Genomic DNA, 13,757 nt, shown 5'->3' with positions numbered 1-13,757 from the left:
AAAGGAGCTGTCAAGGGACAAGGTGCAACCATTATCAATCAAGCTGGACCCAAGGATGCCAAAGAAGCTGACAGAGGGGCGAGAACGAAGACAGTTCGCACCTACATAGATGGGAACTACATTCCTCCTACTGTCACAAACAGTAATTCAAGCTCATGGAAATCAAAGAGGACGGTCAGTATCGCCGAAGTGACGTCCTCCAGTCAGAAGCCCACGAAGGGGCTACTGAAAGCTAATGGGAATTAAACGGGGAAATGCCCCGTGTAACAAAGTGTAATAGATATTTGGTTGAATTTCCTTTGAATTTCTTATTTACATTTTTATTAGGACAATTAGTTTAGACAATTTTTAGCGTAGACTAAGACTATAGACTGTGCTTTCTGCGTTTTTGGTATTTTGGGATGTGTTTGGATATGTTTTACGCAGGTTTGGGGAAGATGCACGCAAATCAAGGAAGAAAAGACGGAAATGCGAAGAAGTCTACACGAGGAAGTCCTCGATCGAGTACTTTTTGTACTCGATCGAGTGGCAGTTGGTTCGATCGAGCTGCTGGTTACTCGATCGAAGAAAGGCCACAGAGGAATGGTCGATCGAGAGGTCCCTTATTCGATCGAGCAGAGGGACATGAAAAAGTCCTCGATCGAGTGACTTAAAATCACTCGATCGAGTGAAATGAACAGTGGACGGGAGTTTTTCTATACTTAACTCCTTAATTCAGTTTTTCATTTCTATTTGTTTTAACTCCCTAATTTCCCCTAAACTCTCCTAAATTGCGATCCCCATTTCTCCCCAAATCCCCAATTTTTGCCCAAAATTATCAATTCCATCACCTACATTCTACTACTAGCACCTAATTCTTCAATAGCCCCTTGTTTTTCCCCTCTTTTGTGCTCGTTTTTGCGGTTTTTGAAGGGGATTAGGGTTCCGCGGGTTTTCGATTAAAAATCCGCCTTGCTTGCTTGTTTTTGAAGTTTAATTGCTTGTTTTAGGATAATCATCATCAAGTAAGTATTTCTATCACACTCTTTGCAATTTCTCTTGATTTAATTCGAATTTTTGAGGTGATTTTGAATTAGGGCTCGAAAATTCCATGTCTAGTCGAATTGTTTCGATTTGATTGTGTTTATATGCCTTTAATTTGCTTGTTGATGATCTTCTCGCAATTCCTCGCTATGTCTACATGTTTAATTCGAATTTTGCGCAAATTCCGCGATTAGGGTTCCTGTAAGTCGAGTGTTTCGACCGTTTGACGGCCTCTATGTTGCCTTGCTTGCTTAACTTCCATCCATGCCTACTTACTGCATTTGTTAATCGCTACATTGCCGTCCCCTAACGCCCGTATACGCTGTGAATTATTGGGACTTCTGTTCCGTGAGTGTTTTTCGCCTGCTAGTAGACTGTATGTTGCCGCATGCCTTTCCTTGCTGATTTCAGTCTTTCTTAGCGGTCATATTTTGTCACTTTATCACCACTCACTTGCTGCTTTTCGAAATTTTTGAGGAATTGTTTGATCTTGTATGTTGGAAGTCGATTGTTTCGACTAATAGGGCTTTATAATTACTGTCACATGTTGGTTAGCGATTTGCTTTGACCACGGTTAGCAGCACCTTATCTTATTCATGCCCTTTGATATCTTGTAGGATGGACGCGAGTTCTGTGCCCTCCACTAGTACGTCCTCCAGCTCGCCCGGCGGCGAGTCGATGGCCCTGCTTTGTTGCCACTAGCTCGCCTTGGTCACCATCAACACCGTTCTACTTGTCTCAGTGCGAGGAGACGGTTTACTCCGCGGCCGGCTCGGTAGGAGCTCGGTTCGAGCTTCACCGGCCACTACTCCTAGGCCCTTCTCTCTCGGGATGCGGATTCGGGCCCCGTTCCGGCGACACGGGATGCTGCCACCGAGGCCACACCAGGCGAGCTAGCCGATTAGCCATCACTTCCACCCCTTCGTAGGTCATTTGTTACGAGGGAGGGCGCTCTCACACCTCAACCGAAGATGCCCACGGTGCGTTTCACTTCGAGGGCTCACCGGAAACGGTTAGCCGCCTTACTTCGTTGCCCCCTCTCCTCTACCCGTTTCCTTGCGCGGACTGACCTAGAGACCTTAGGCATTTACGAGGAGGTCTGTAGTTTGTTGAACGGGACGGGTATGTCGGGTTTGATTACCATGCAGGAGGCTACCATTCGTACCCTTACGTACGAGTTCTTTAGCTCTTATTCCTTTGACACCGACTCTTACGCCGCCGACCACTCCGGTTCTTGCATTTACTTTCGACTCCGCAATGAGTCGCACCACCGACTTTGGCCAAGTTTGGTCAAGTTTTAGGCCTAGTTAGTGACGGTCCCACCGCCCCACCTAGAGACCTCCTTCAGCCACTTTGGGCTGCGCTTACTCACACTCCCTTCCACTCACGGAAGGGAGCTCATGTTCACTTACCTGCGCCCCGTTACTACTTGCGTACGGTAGGAGAGACTATTTTTGGGCGCCACGAGTCCAACAACGTGACCAACACCGAGCTAGCGATTCTCGCGGGGTACCTCAACATTGACTACGGTACCGTTTGTTCTAAACATTGCCTGTCCGGTAGCTCGGCATTGGAACGGGATTGGGACTCGGGTCAAGACCGCTATTGTCTGCGGCGGGCTAGTGACTAGGATCGCCCGCGACCTTTACCCCACCGACCCTTCACTCACTTCACCTGACGAGATGGCTCACCTTGACCTGGTTCCCAAAGGCGAAGGGGAGTGCGAGGACGTGGAAGATCCGTGGTTCCACGTCGTTACCTTCTCGTGCTCTACCCTTCCGCCACTTTTACCGCTCTCTCTTGCTGGCCGCCGAGGGAGCGAGGCCACCTCCACCTACCTACCACCTCACCTTCACCCCTCCTTCTTCTTCTAGGAAGAGGAAGCGGGAGGCCGGAGCATCTTCTAGCTCTCGGACTCCGGCCCGACTCGGCCCCAGTGGGACCGACCCCCCCACGCCTCGGCCCTACACCTTCACTCACTCCACCCCCACTTGACCCTCCTTCTGGTTCGGTTTTTCCGGCCAATTTTGTTTGCCCTCCTCCTTTAGAGGCGCCCGAGGTCATGGACCAAGGGCGTCGTGATGCCGTGCTTTCGGATATGTGCGGTACATTGCGAGATGAGACGGGATATGGCTTTGGTCGTATTCCCGCTCTACGAGTTCCATATCCGAGCCCGGCGACCGACTCCCGGAGGGGTGGCCGCATCCTTCCTTCTACCGATACCCGGCGGACGGGTACCCTCCACTTTCTTCGACTCGGAGGAGGAGGTGGAGGAGACAGCGATAGCACGAGAGGTGCGGTTACGGGCGGAAGCGGCGGCACAACGAGCTTCCGAGAGAGGAGGAGAGTGACCCTCCGTTCGTACCCGTCCGGAGGATCAGTGGAGATGACGACCGAGTCTCCCCCTTGTCTGTTCTTTGGTTTGGGGAGACTGTTTTGTTGAGTCGGAGTACACGAGAGACGGCGGTGCCGGCGACGAGTAGCTTTTGGTCTACTCACTTCCCGATTTTACGTTGGTTTGGGGAAGTTCGTGTTTTGTATGTTCTCTCACTCTTTTTATTTCGTCTCCTTTATTTTTATTTTATTGGTTGTATACCCCCATCCCCCATTTTTCTGCTGGTGTATGCTGGAGGACAACGAGGGCGTTGTCCGTTTTGGTTTGGGGAGGGTATTGCATCCTTTTGAGTCTGCATCTGCATTTGTTCTGCATTCACGTTTAATTTTTCAGTTTGCATTTGTTGTTTATTTTCAAAAATCAAAAACCAAAAAAAAAAAATAGAAAATTTCAAAAAAAATTCACACAATTTCACGCTTATTTTAGCATATAGGTTGAGTCGGAACGGTAGATTCCCGTGATGAAATTGCACTATAGCTTGTCATATTACTTGAGCCTTGCACTTGTATTGATAGTTTTTAGCCTTGTCATACGCATAATCTACGAATTTCTGTTCAAATAATAGCTGACTGTTTAGACTTGACCTAATAAACTGGCAAACTACTTAAAAATTCTGAGTTTTAGAGCCATAACTGGTGACATTCATGACCAGTTCATTAGGAATTTTGAGAGTAGTACTCCTTGCATAGCATGTTTGTCTCATTTGCACATTTATGACATTCAATTTCTCGTCAAATGCACATATTCGGGTTTGTGGTCGGTGTCACATGCAGGGAGGTGCTTATAAATTTTCCCCTTTTCTTATATTTTTCACCCATATAGCTCCACATTAGCCAAATTTGCCTTTTGACCCATTAGCTACATCCCAAACTAAGCCTGCCTAGTCAAGCTAGTTAGTATGTTCTTTTGTGGTATGAGTTTTCGTCTGCAGTTTGGCCGTATCTCTTTTGTATGGAGTTGTTGGAAAATAAAGGAAGGAGGAAAGAAAAAAAAAGAAATGAAAAAAGAGATTTACGAAAAAAAAAAAAGAATAAAAACGTGAAGAACAAAAAAAAAAAAAAAAAAAGGGAAAAAAAAAATCAAAAAATCACGTATACAGGAAGAAACCAGAGGAGGAAAAGTTTGGAAATTTTTGAGTTGGTTTGATTTTTGAGTCCGTCTGTGCCTATTTCTATCTTCTGACGGTCTCACTCCTCCGTTTAATTCATATCATTTTGAGGAGATTGTGCTTTGAGTCTAGTGAGTTTTGTGCCAAGTGAAGGGCACCCGTGTTTAGTCTTTCAGTCAGTTTGAGATTCGGATGGTTTACTATGGTCCTGTTAGGAACTAGCTTGACGCTTTTACCTCCACATTTCCATAACATGTTTTGCCCTTTCTCACCTGAACCTCACTGTTCCCAAATTATTTGTAAGCCCTCGTTTTGTGACGGACATTATTGGTTGGAGTATGTGCATTAGTACTTGAATTGTCTTTCATTTTTGTTGCATGCATGCTATGTAGGTCGCAGTTAGGTGAGTGACTGTCTTTTCTTCTCTCTTTTACATATAACATTTGCCCTTTGCTTCATGAGAGAAGAGTGACCACGTGAGAGTCCAGTTTTGTTGGTCTTGCAAGGTCGATAGGTCAGCTTTATTTATGAACAGCTTATAATTCGTTTGCATATTGACTGCTTGGCTCAACTGTTGATTTTTGTTGCATTAAATTGGTTCAAGTAGACAAGTTAAGCTAGCTCTGAGTTGTCATTTCCGTTCCATTAGTTTAGTTTTGAGTTTACTCGAGGGCGAGTAAAGGTTTGGTTTGGGGAGATTTGATACGTGCCTAATGTATAGTCTTTTTGGCCTATTTCAGCACGTATTTCTATGCATTTCTCTACTATTTTTATAGTATTTTGCCCCGAATTGGCTACTTTGGTGTATTTTGTCCTTTTTATAGGAATGATCGCGAAAGTGGTGGAACCATGCTCCTTTTCGTCCTTTTTGCATGCATTTAGAGGAGACGGGATTGTCCCAGAGTGAGATGTTGCATTTGGAAGTGTCGTTGCACGCATTACGAGGTATTTGAGTGAAGACGTAAGCTGAATTGAAGATCCAAGTGGTCTATCGAGCTGTTTGGAGGACGATCGAAGGGTTCCTAGGCTCCCTGAGGCTCGATCGAGAGGCTCCTTCCTCGATCGAGTAGGATGCACACGACCAAGTCCTCGATCGAGTACCCTGCTGGTCGATCGAGGGACTCCTGCTGAGATGATGGTCGATCGAGTGGTTTAATCCACTCGATCGAGGGGTTTTTCACGGGCATGGGCTTTGTTTCAGTCCGTGTGTTTAATTTTCGCTAAACATTGTTTGTTTCCTATTTAACCTATGTTTACTAGGTTAATTAGGCATCTCTGGACTTATCCCTTTTTACGATCCTTTTTACTCTCTAAGTTTTAGATATTAGACACTGTTACTTTCTACGTTCCTTGAACCTTCGACTGCTACTCTTGTTTCCGAAATTTCTTCGCTTGGATTTCGAGTTCTTTACGCCGGAATCGCTTAGATTGTAATCTCCTTTCCACTCTTAATAATAATTAACCTTCTATTGCTTTTTAATTCTTGTTTTGTTATTATTCTTCTTTGCCCTAATTCCTGTTATTGCGCTTTATATTTATTATTTCATTATGTCTTCTGCTGGAATCTTGTCTGCTGTTAGATTAATTACGAATATGAGTAACTAAACCCCTTCATGTTGGGATTAGGGGATCTGCGGTAGAGAAATGACGACGTAGTGAATGAATTAGACGAATTGACTAAGAGACTCTGTCACTATAGCAATATAACTGTAATTACCGACCTAGTTGAGTGCACGCTTCTATGTCACCCATTAATCTGGCTACAATTAATCCTGGATCGAAAGATTGGACTAAATAGGCCTGCTATAAACAGTAGACTACTCTAATGAGGATGAAAGTTAAGTTAGTGGTATTTTAGGGTGGGAAGTGGACCGAAAGGACCTTCTAATATCCGTCTCGCATTAGTTCGTCTGAGTCATTTACTGCTAAGTTGTTGAACTACCGTAGTGAACCGAATTCCCGACATGTCCCTCTCTTATTGATAGTTTTAAATCGTTTTATTGCCTTTCTTGTTCTCGCTTTATTTCTCTTCCTTTTACTCCGTAGTTTAGAACCAAAAATTCAATCAAACCCAATTGTTACCATAGGATTAGAAATAGATAGCTGTAGTTGCATTCCTCCCTGTGGATTCGATACTCGACTGCCTCTACTACATTTTTAGTTGAGACCGTTAGGTTTTATTTTTGACAGGTACGCGACAGACGTGTCAGTAACCGAACCAATACAATAGAACACCCACAACAATGGAGATCGCATTAACACAATCAGTCAATCAAAAACACAAACTGAGTAGGGAAACCCTACCTTTACGTCATACCATAGTAATCGCATTAATCACATCAAGCCTAGCAAGAATCGACATCATTTCCTACAATTAGCAATTACGTCATATTATTATACTAGTAGAATCTGCAAATCGATTACAAATGTTCAAAAACTTACCACGAAGAACATCTAGATGCTCCACTTAGTTAAAATGACCTAGAAGAATCCACATCATTTCCTACAACCAACAATTACGTCATGACTCCACTCCCGAAGTAAGGTTCATGGAGAAACATCAAAATGGGTGGTGAGAGATGGGAGGATAGAGAGGGTTTTAGGTTTAGAAATGATAAAATCTATGGTGGAAATGATTTAAGTCGTAACCTCCGCGTGATATTATAACACACTGACAGATGCGTACGAACATACTCGACCGAGTAAACCGCACTCGGTCAAGTACCAAAGTTGCTCGACGAGTGGCCCTTACTTGGTCGAGTAACCAGTCACGAATGCATTTAACTCCTCCCCATCGCCTCTCTCACTAGGGATCCCATAAGGTCAAGGGTCAATCAATGGGTCCCTAATAGAACGGGTATTACAAATTGGACCACACAAATTAACCCAAAAAAGGAAAGAGAGAACAAAACCTGACTAGCATCAAAAGGGAAAGAGGGAACAATACACTGATTAGGAGGGAGTATTTTTTTGTTGCTTTATTATTTCAACGTTTACTTTAATCTTATATTAATGTCCTAGATTTATTTTGTTAGAGTAGTACAATATGTCACAATAATATATTACAAAGTATATTATTAGATTAGGAGAAATATTTTCATACAATTTCAAAGATCTACGTTAAAAAAGTTTAGTCCATGATCCCGTCCGCGGTTCTTCTAGTTTTGTCCAGGACCGAACCAAAGACGAAACTTATGTAAATAGATGTACCGTGGACCTGTCACATAAAGTATGGTTCGATCCAGTCCGGTCTTCGGCCGGCCTATTTAATGAACACCCCTAATTCCTAGCCGATGATCCAAATTTAGTTCCATCCAGCCAAGGTCCATATAATTTCTAGATATGGGCCGGAAGCCTATGACCCATGATAATCATGTGGTATGAACTTGACAGGCCTCTAAATAAAATGCAAACTGGCTCAAATCTCAGATAGTGAAGTTCTTCAGGTGGACTGCTATTGGTTCAGTGTCCACTTTAATTAAGAACTGGACCATATCTGTTAAAAGTAAAACAAAATTAATCCATCATTTGAATTTCACGTGAAAATAAAGCTTAAGACTTTATCATCGAATGCATCCCTTTATAAAAATACATCGTTTTATACCCTTCATTATGACAAGAAGCTCTTGATAACTAAACTAAATATATAATCTCATTCTCTTAGACATTTCCAACTGCTATGCATCACGGCATGCAGTATACTTCATTGACCAAGCTTTGGTTATTGTCTTATTGACCCGTAAATTATGTTAGAAAAGTAGATCTATATACTCAACCTATTCATATATGATTTATATTAATTTAGTCATAAAATTAATTAGTGATCTTATGCATGCAAACTATAAACTATTTAAAGGAAGAAATCTTTATCTTACATTGGTATTTCGGTTTATATGGGCACAAAAGAGATCTCCTTCTCTTTTGTTCTTGTACTTTCTCAATGGATGAACAATGACTCAAATGTAGAATCCCTCCCAAGGAATGATACCCAAGATATACCCTTAATAAAATTAATATTATTAATACTAGAATAACATTAATCTTTTAAATAAAAAATGACCCAAATGATTTTGCCCTCTCTATATTTCGGTCAAGAGGAGGAAGAAGGAGGAAGAGAATATTTTTATCTCTCTAAAAATATTATTGTGATGTTAGAATGAATTGTTTTTACACTAGATATTGCATGTAGTGTATATTGGAGAAATAAGAGAAAACCTTTGGCTCCTCTTTTGTCCAAAACCGGGTAGGGTGGGGAAGAGTAACCAATGCATGCACAATGTGTTCTTTACAAGATTGTGTAGGTATGCATGGCTAGTATTAGGCTAACATCATTATGCTTTCCATTAACTTAATCAACATAATATATATGTTAATTCCTCCCAATATTTCGGTCCAAATTGAGATAAAATGGATTCCATTTTATCTTTGTCAATTTGTCAATTTGTCACATGTTACATGTCATGTAAAAATGTTATGTATTTTTAACATATTAAAAATCAACGTATTAATAAAAATACGTCATATACAAAATTGACTTAGTAATTCACAATTACTTGTACCAAAATAATTTCCCAATTTATAAATCACAACATCTTGTATTTATAATAATTCATTCAATTTCAATTGTTTCCTTAAACAATAATTTCATCCAAGTAATAAAACAATTCGATCACTTAGACCGTATCTTATTTAATCAGATTATAATGAGATACGTAAATTTTACTTCCAAAATCGTCCGTCAATTTTCAAGTAATTTAATTAATTCGTAACGTTATACGATCAATTAAATGATCAATTAAGAGTAATATCCTTTAGGTATGACCTAGGGGATCAACTGATCACCACCGTCGCACGACAGTAATGTCAAACTCTAGTCAGCCAATCATTACCGATATGTGTGGACCAGTTGACAGTAAAATATACTTCCCAATTGTATTCTTTTAAAATGAGACTTAAACATGTGATCATCATGATCAACATTTGTGATCACATTATTGTCGAAGGACACATATTCCAACAATCTTCCACTTGTCCTCGACAAGTGTGCGTCACCAATTCTCTTGTCCTATTACTATCTCCCACTCAATGCAAGGTGTCTTTCAGGTCGTACTTGCAAGTGATCATATCGAGAGTGGTTTCCTTGATCTGGAGAATAACTGATTGACCGGATTAATCTACCATGGATACATTCCGAGCGTGGCCACGCATTTCCAGTTCATTACTCCTCAAGTGGCCCTGAGATATTTTTATAACCCTGACTAGGGGTGGACAATTCATATCGCACTCATTCCCTTCGATTAGCCACAACCATCATAACCCAAAATATGCCCATTTGACCCCATTTACGAGGGTCGTAGTAACACAAATCAAAGTTAATCTGAAACTGTGTCATCTTAGGCGAATAGTCTTTAGTCAAAAGAATCGACTCATTTGAATACTATAGCAGCTCTCGCCACGACCAGGCTATATAAATTTGCCAGAACTCTATAAGCGGTCATAAGGCCCGACAAAATGTTCCTAACAGTCTGCCTATGTGATCGACTAGTCATCTCACATGACTCTATGGCACTTAACTTGCCATCAATCGCATCACACTCTAGTCACTTCGAGACGTCACCTCATACAAGTGACTATGGGCAAATACAATGTTAATCCGTGTTCACTTTAACGGGGTTCAATTGTCTCCACAGCCCGTTTGGATATAACAATGTATAATAAAAAGATAAAAGACAAATTCGATTATGAACATGAACAAAAACAACACTTTTATTTCATTTCAAAATCTAACATAAACTTGGTACACGTTTAAGTCCCATGGATGCCATATGTCCATCATGTTTAGCCTGCGATAAAGGCTTGGTGAGCGGATCGGCTATGTTGTCATCCGTCCCAACCTTACAAATCGCAATTTCCTTTCTTTCAATGAAATCTCTTATTACATGATATTTTCTAAGTACATGTCTAGATCTATTACTAGACTTTGGCTCCTTAGCTTGGAAGATCGTCCCACTATTATCACAATAGAGAGTGATGGGATCATTGGCGGTAGGTACTACTTTTAGACCTTCCGTGAATTGCCTGATCCACACAGCTTCCTTGGCGCTTTCGATGCTTTGCAATGTACTCAGCCTCCGTTGTTGAATCCGCGATTCTGACTTCCTTGAAGCTTCTCCAGCTAACGGCACCACCATTGAGCATGAAAACGAAACCAGCTTGTGATTTCATGTCATCTCTATCTGTTTGAAAACTTGAGTCTGTGTAACCATTAACACGTAGTTCGGTGTCTCCTCCAAACACTAAGATAGAATCCTTAGTTCTTCTCAAGTACTTAAGGATGTTCTTGACGGCAATCCAGTGACTCTCACCCGGATTTCCTTGATATCTACTCGTCATGCTTAAAGCATACGAGACATCGTGAGACGTGTGCATATCATGGCGTACATGATTGATCCAACAACGGAAGCATAAGGGATCGTCTTCATGCGTTCAACATCATGGGGTTCGAGGAGATTGAGTCTTGATCAATATCGTCCTAGTTACCATAGGTACCAATCCCCTTTTTGATTTATCCATGCTGAACCGTCGAAGAATCTTATCAACATAAGACTCTTGACTTAGTGCCAATATGCTCTTGGATCTATCTCTATGGATCCGGATACCTAATATGCGTTGTGCTTCTCCTAAATCCTTCATTTGGAAGTGGTTACCTAACCACTTCTTAACAGAAGACAACATCGTAATATCATTTCCAATGAGTAGTATGTCATCGATATACAAGATTAGGAACACAATATTGCTCCCACTAAATTTCATGTATAAACATGGTTCCTCAACACTTCGAGTGAAACCATTCTCTTTTATCACATGATTAAATCGATGATTCCAACTTCTAGATGCTTGCTTAAGACCATAAATGGATCTCTTAAGCTTGCACACTTTGTTAGTATTTTTAGAATCAACAAAACCTTCGGGTTGTATCATGTACACCTCCTCTTCTAAATGCCCATTTAGAAAAGCGGTTTTGACATCCATTTGCCATATTTCATAATCATGAAATGCGGCAATCGCTAACAAAATCCGTATGGATCTTAGCATGGCTACGGGTGCGAAGGTCTCATCATAATGGAGACCTTGGACTTGGGTAAATCCTTTTGCCACTAGCCTAGCTTTGTAGACATCATCATGTCCTTCTATGCCATTTTTGACTTTGAATATCCATTTGCATTGAAGAGGTCTTGCCCCTTTAGGCAAATCTACCAAGTCCCAAACTTGATTTTCATGCATAGAATCCATTTCGGACTTCATATATGGCTTCAAGCCATAAGGAGGAATTTGGACTAGAGATTGCGGCCTTGTAGGTGGCGGGTTCGTCACTTTCTAAAAGCAACACATCGAGTGTTCCATCTTCTTCGATAAGTCCCACATATCGATCGGGATGGCGTATAACACGACTCGTTCTTCTAAGTGGAGGAGAGACAACCGTGTTAGACAACGAAGGAACATCTTCTTGCGTCTCTACCTCGGTTTGTGGCTCTTGAACTTCATCAAGTTCAAAATTTCTCCCACTCTGTCTCTTAGAAATAAAATCTCTTTCTAAGAAGACAGCCTCAGAAGACACAAACACTTTGTTTTCTTGAGGTTTATAGAAATAATAACCTCGGGTGTTAGAATACCCTACAAAGGTGCATTTTTTTTGGATCTTGGGGCTAGCTTATTGTCATTTCTGGTTTTGACATAAGCATTACAATCCCAAATTTTCATGTAGGATAGATTAGGAACTCTTCCTCTCCATATTTCAAATGGAGTTTTCTCGGTGGCTTTAGTGGGAGAATTGTTCAAAGATCTTATTGCGGTTTGAATCGCAAATCCCCAAAACGAGTTTGGTAACTCGGTTTGACTCATCATGGACCGAACCATATCAAGTAGGGTTCGATTTCTCCTTTCGGCGACACCATTGAGTTGTGGTGTTCCGGGTGGAGAAAGTTGTGATATAATACCACGACTTTTCAAGTGTGAATCAAATTCAAGACTAAGATATTCTCCACCACGATCGGATCGTAGTGCCTTAATCCTTTTGTTCAATTGGTTCTCTACATCGTTTTGAAATTCTTTGAATTTCTCAAACGCTTCACTTTTATGTTTCATCAAATAGATATACCCATATCTACTCAAGTCATCGGTGAAGGTTATAAAGTAGTCATAATTACCACGAGCGGTGATGCTCATTGGTCCACATACATCGGTGTGTATGAGTCCCAATAGTTCACTAGCTCATGTCCCTTTACCACTAAAAGGATTACGAGTCATTTTGCCAAGTAGGCAATATTCGCATGTACCATATGATTGATAATCAAATGGTGTAATCACATTAGTCGAAATTAATCTTTTGATGCGATTCTCGTTTATGTGACCTAATCGACAATGCCAAATGAACGCTTCACTTGGGTCACTTGTTTTGAGTTTCTTTGATTAAATGTTATAGATATCATTAGTCGGATTTGAGGTCTCTAAAATGTAAATGCCATTGATGGAAGAAGCTTGGTCTATAACCAAATCATTCCTGGAAATAGTACAATGATTGTTCTTAATGACAAAACAAAAACCGTCTATGTCTAGCATAGCGATTGAAATAATGTTTTTAGAGAGTGTAGGCACATAAAAACAATTATGTAAATACAACTCAAATCCGTTAGGCAAAGCTAAAACATAAGTTCCTTTGGATTCGGCCGCTACTCGAGCTCCATTTCCAAGGCGTAGATCCACATCTCCTTTGCTAAGCCTCTTCACATCTCTTAAACCCTGTAAATGATTACAAAGGTGAGAACCACAACCGGTATCCAGTACCCATGTCGTAGTGGAAGTATAATTTATATCAATAACATAAATTTCCTTAGGAATTTTACCTTTTGGAGTGATGATTCCTTCCCTTATATTTCGCAAATATACGGGACAATTCCTAAGCCAATGTCCCATGCCATAGCAATAATGGCACTCATCATTAACTTGCTTGAAGTTTTTGACTTTCTTTCCCTTCTTCTTGAACCTTTTTCCCTTGGAAGCAAGAACTTGATTGCTTGAGCTCCCACTAGTTTTGACATCTTTATCTTCCAGAGACAAAGATCCTATAGATTGTATGAGGCGGTCTTCCTGAGACGGGCTCACACAGGATCTAGTGGTAGTGGGTGGTCTAGTAGAAGTGATGAAGTTAAGGTTTCCATCCGAACCTATCCC

This window comes from Silene latifolia, chromosome 5 (assembly GCF_048544455.1).
Source record: "Silene latifolia isolate original U9 population chromosome 5, ASM4854445v1, whole genome shotgun sequence".
Taxonomy (NCBI): Eukaryota; Viridiplantae; Streptophyta; class Magnoliopsida; order Caryophyllales; family Caryophyllaceae; genus Silene; species Silene latifolia.
This window is presented reverse-complemented; position numbering follows the sequence as displayed.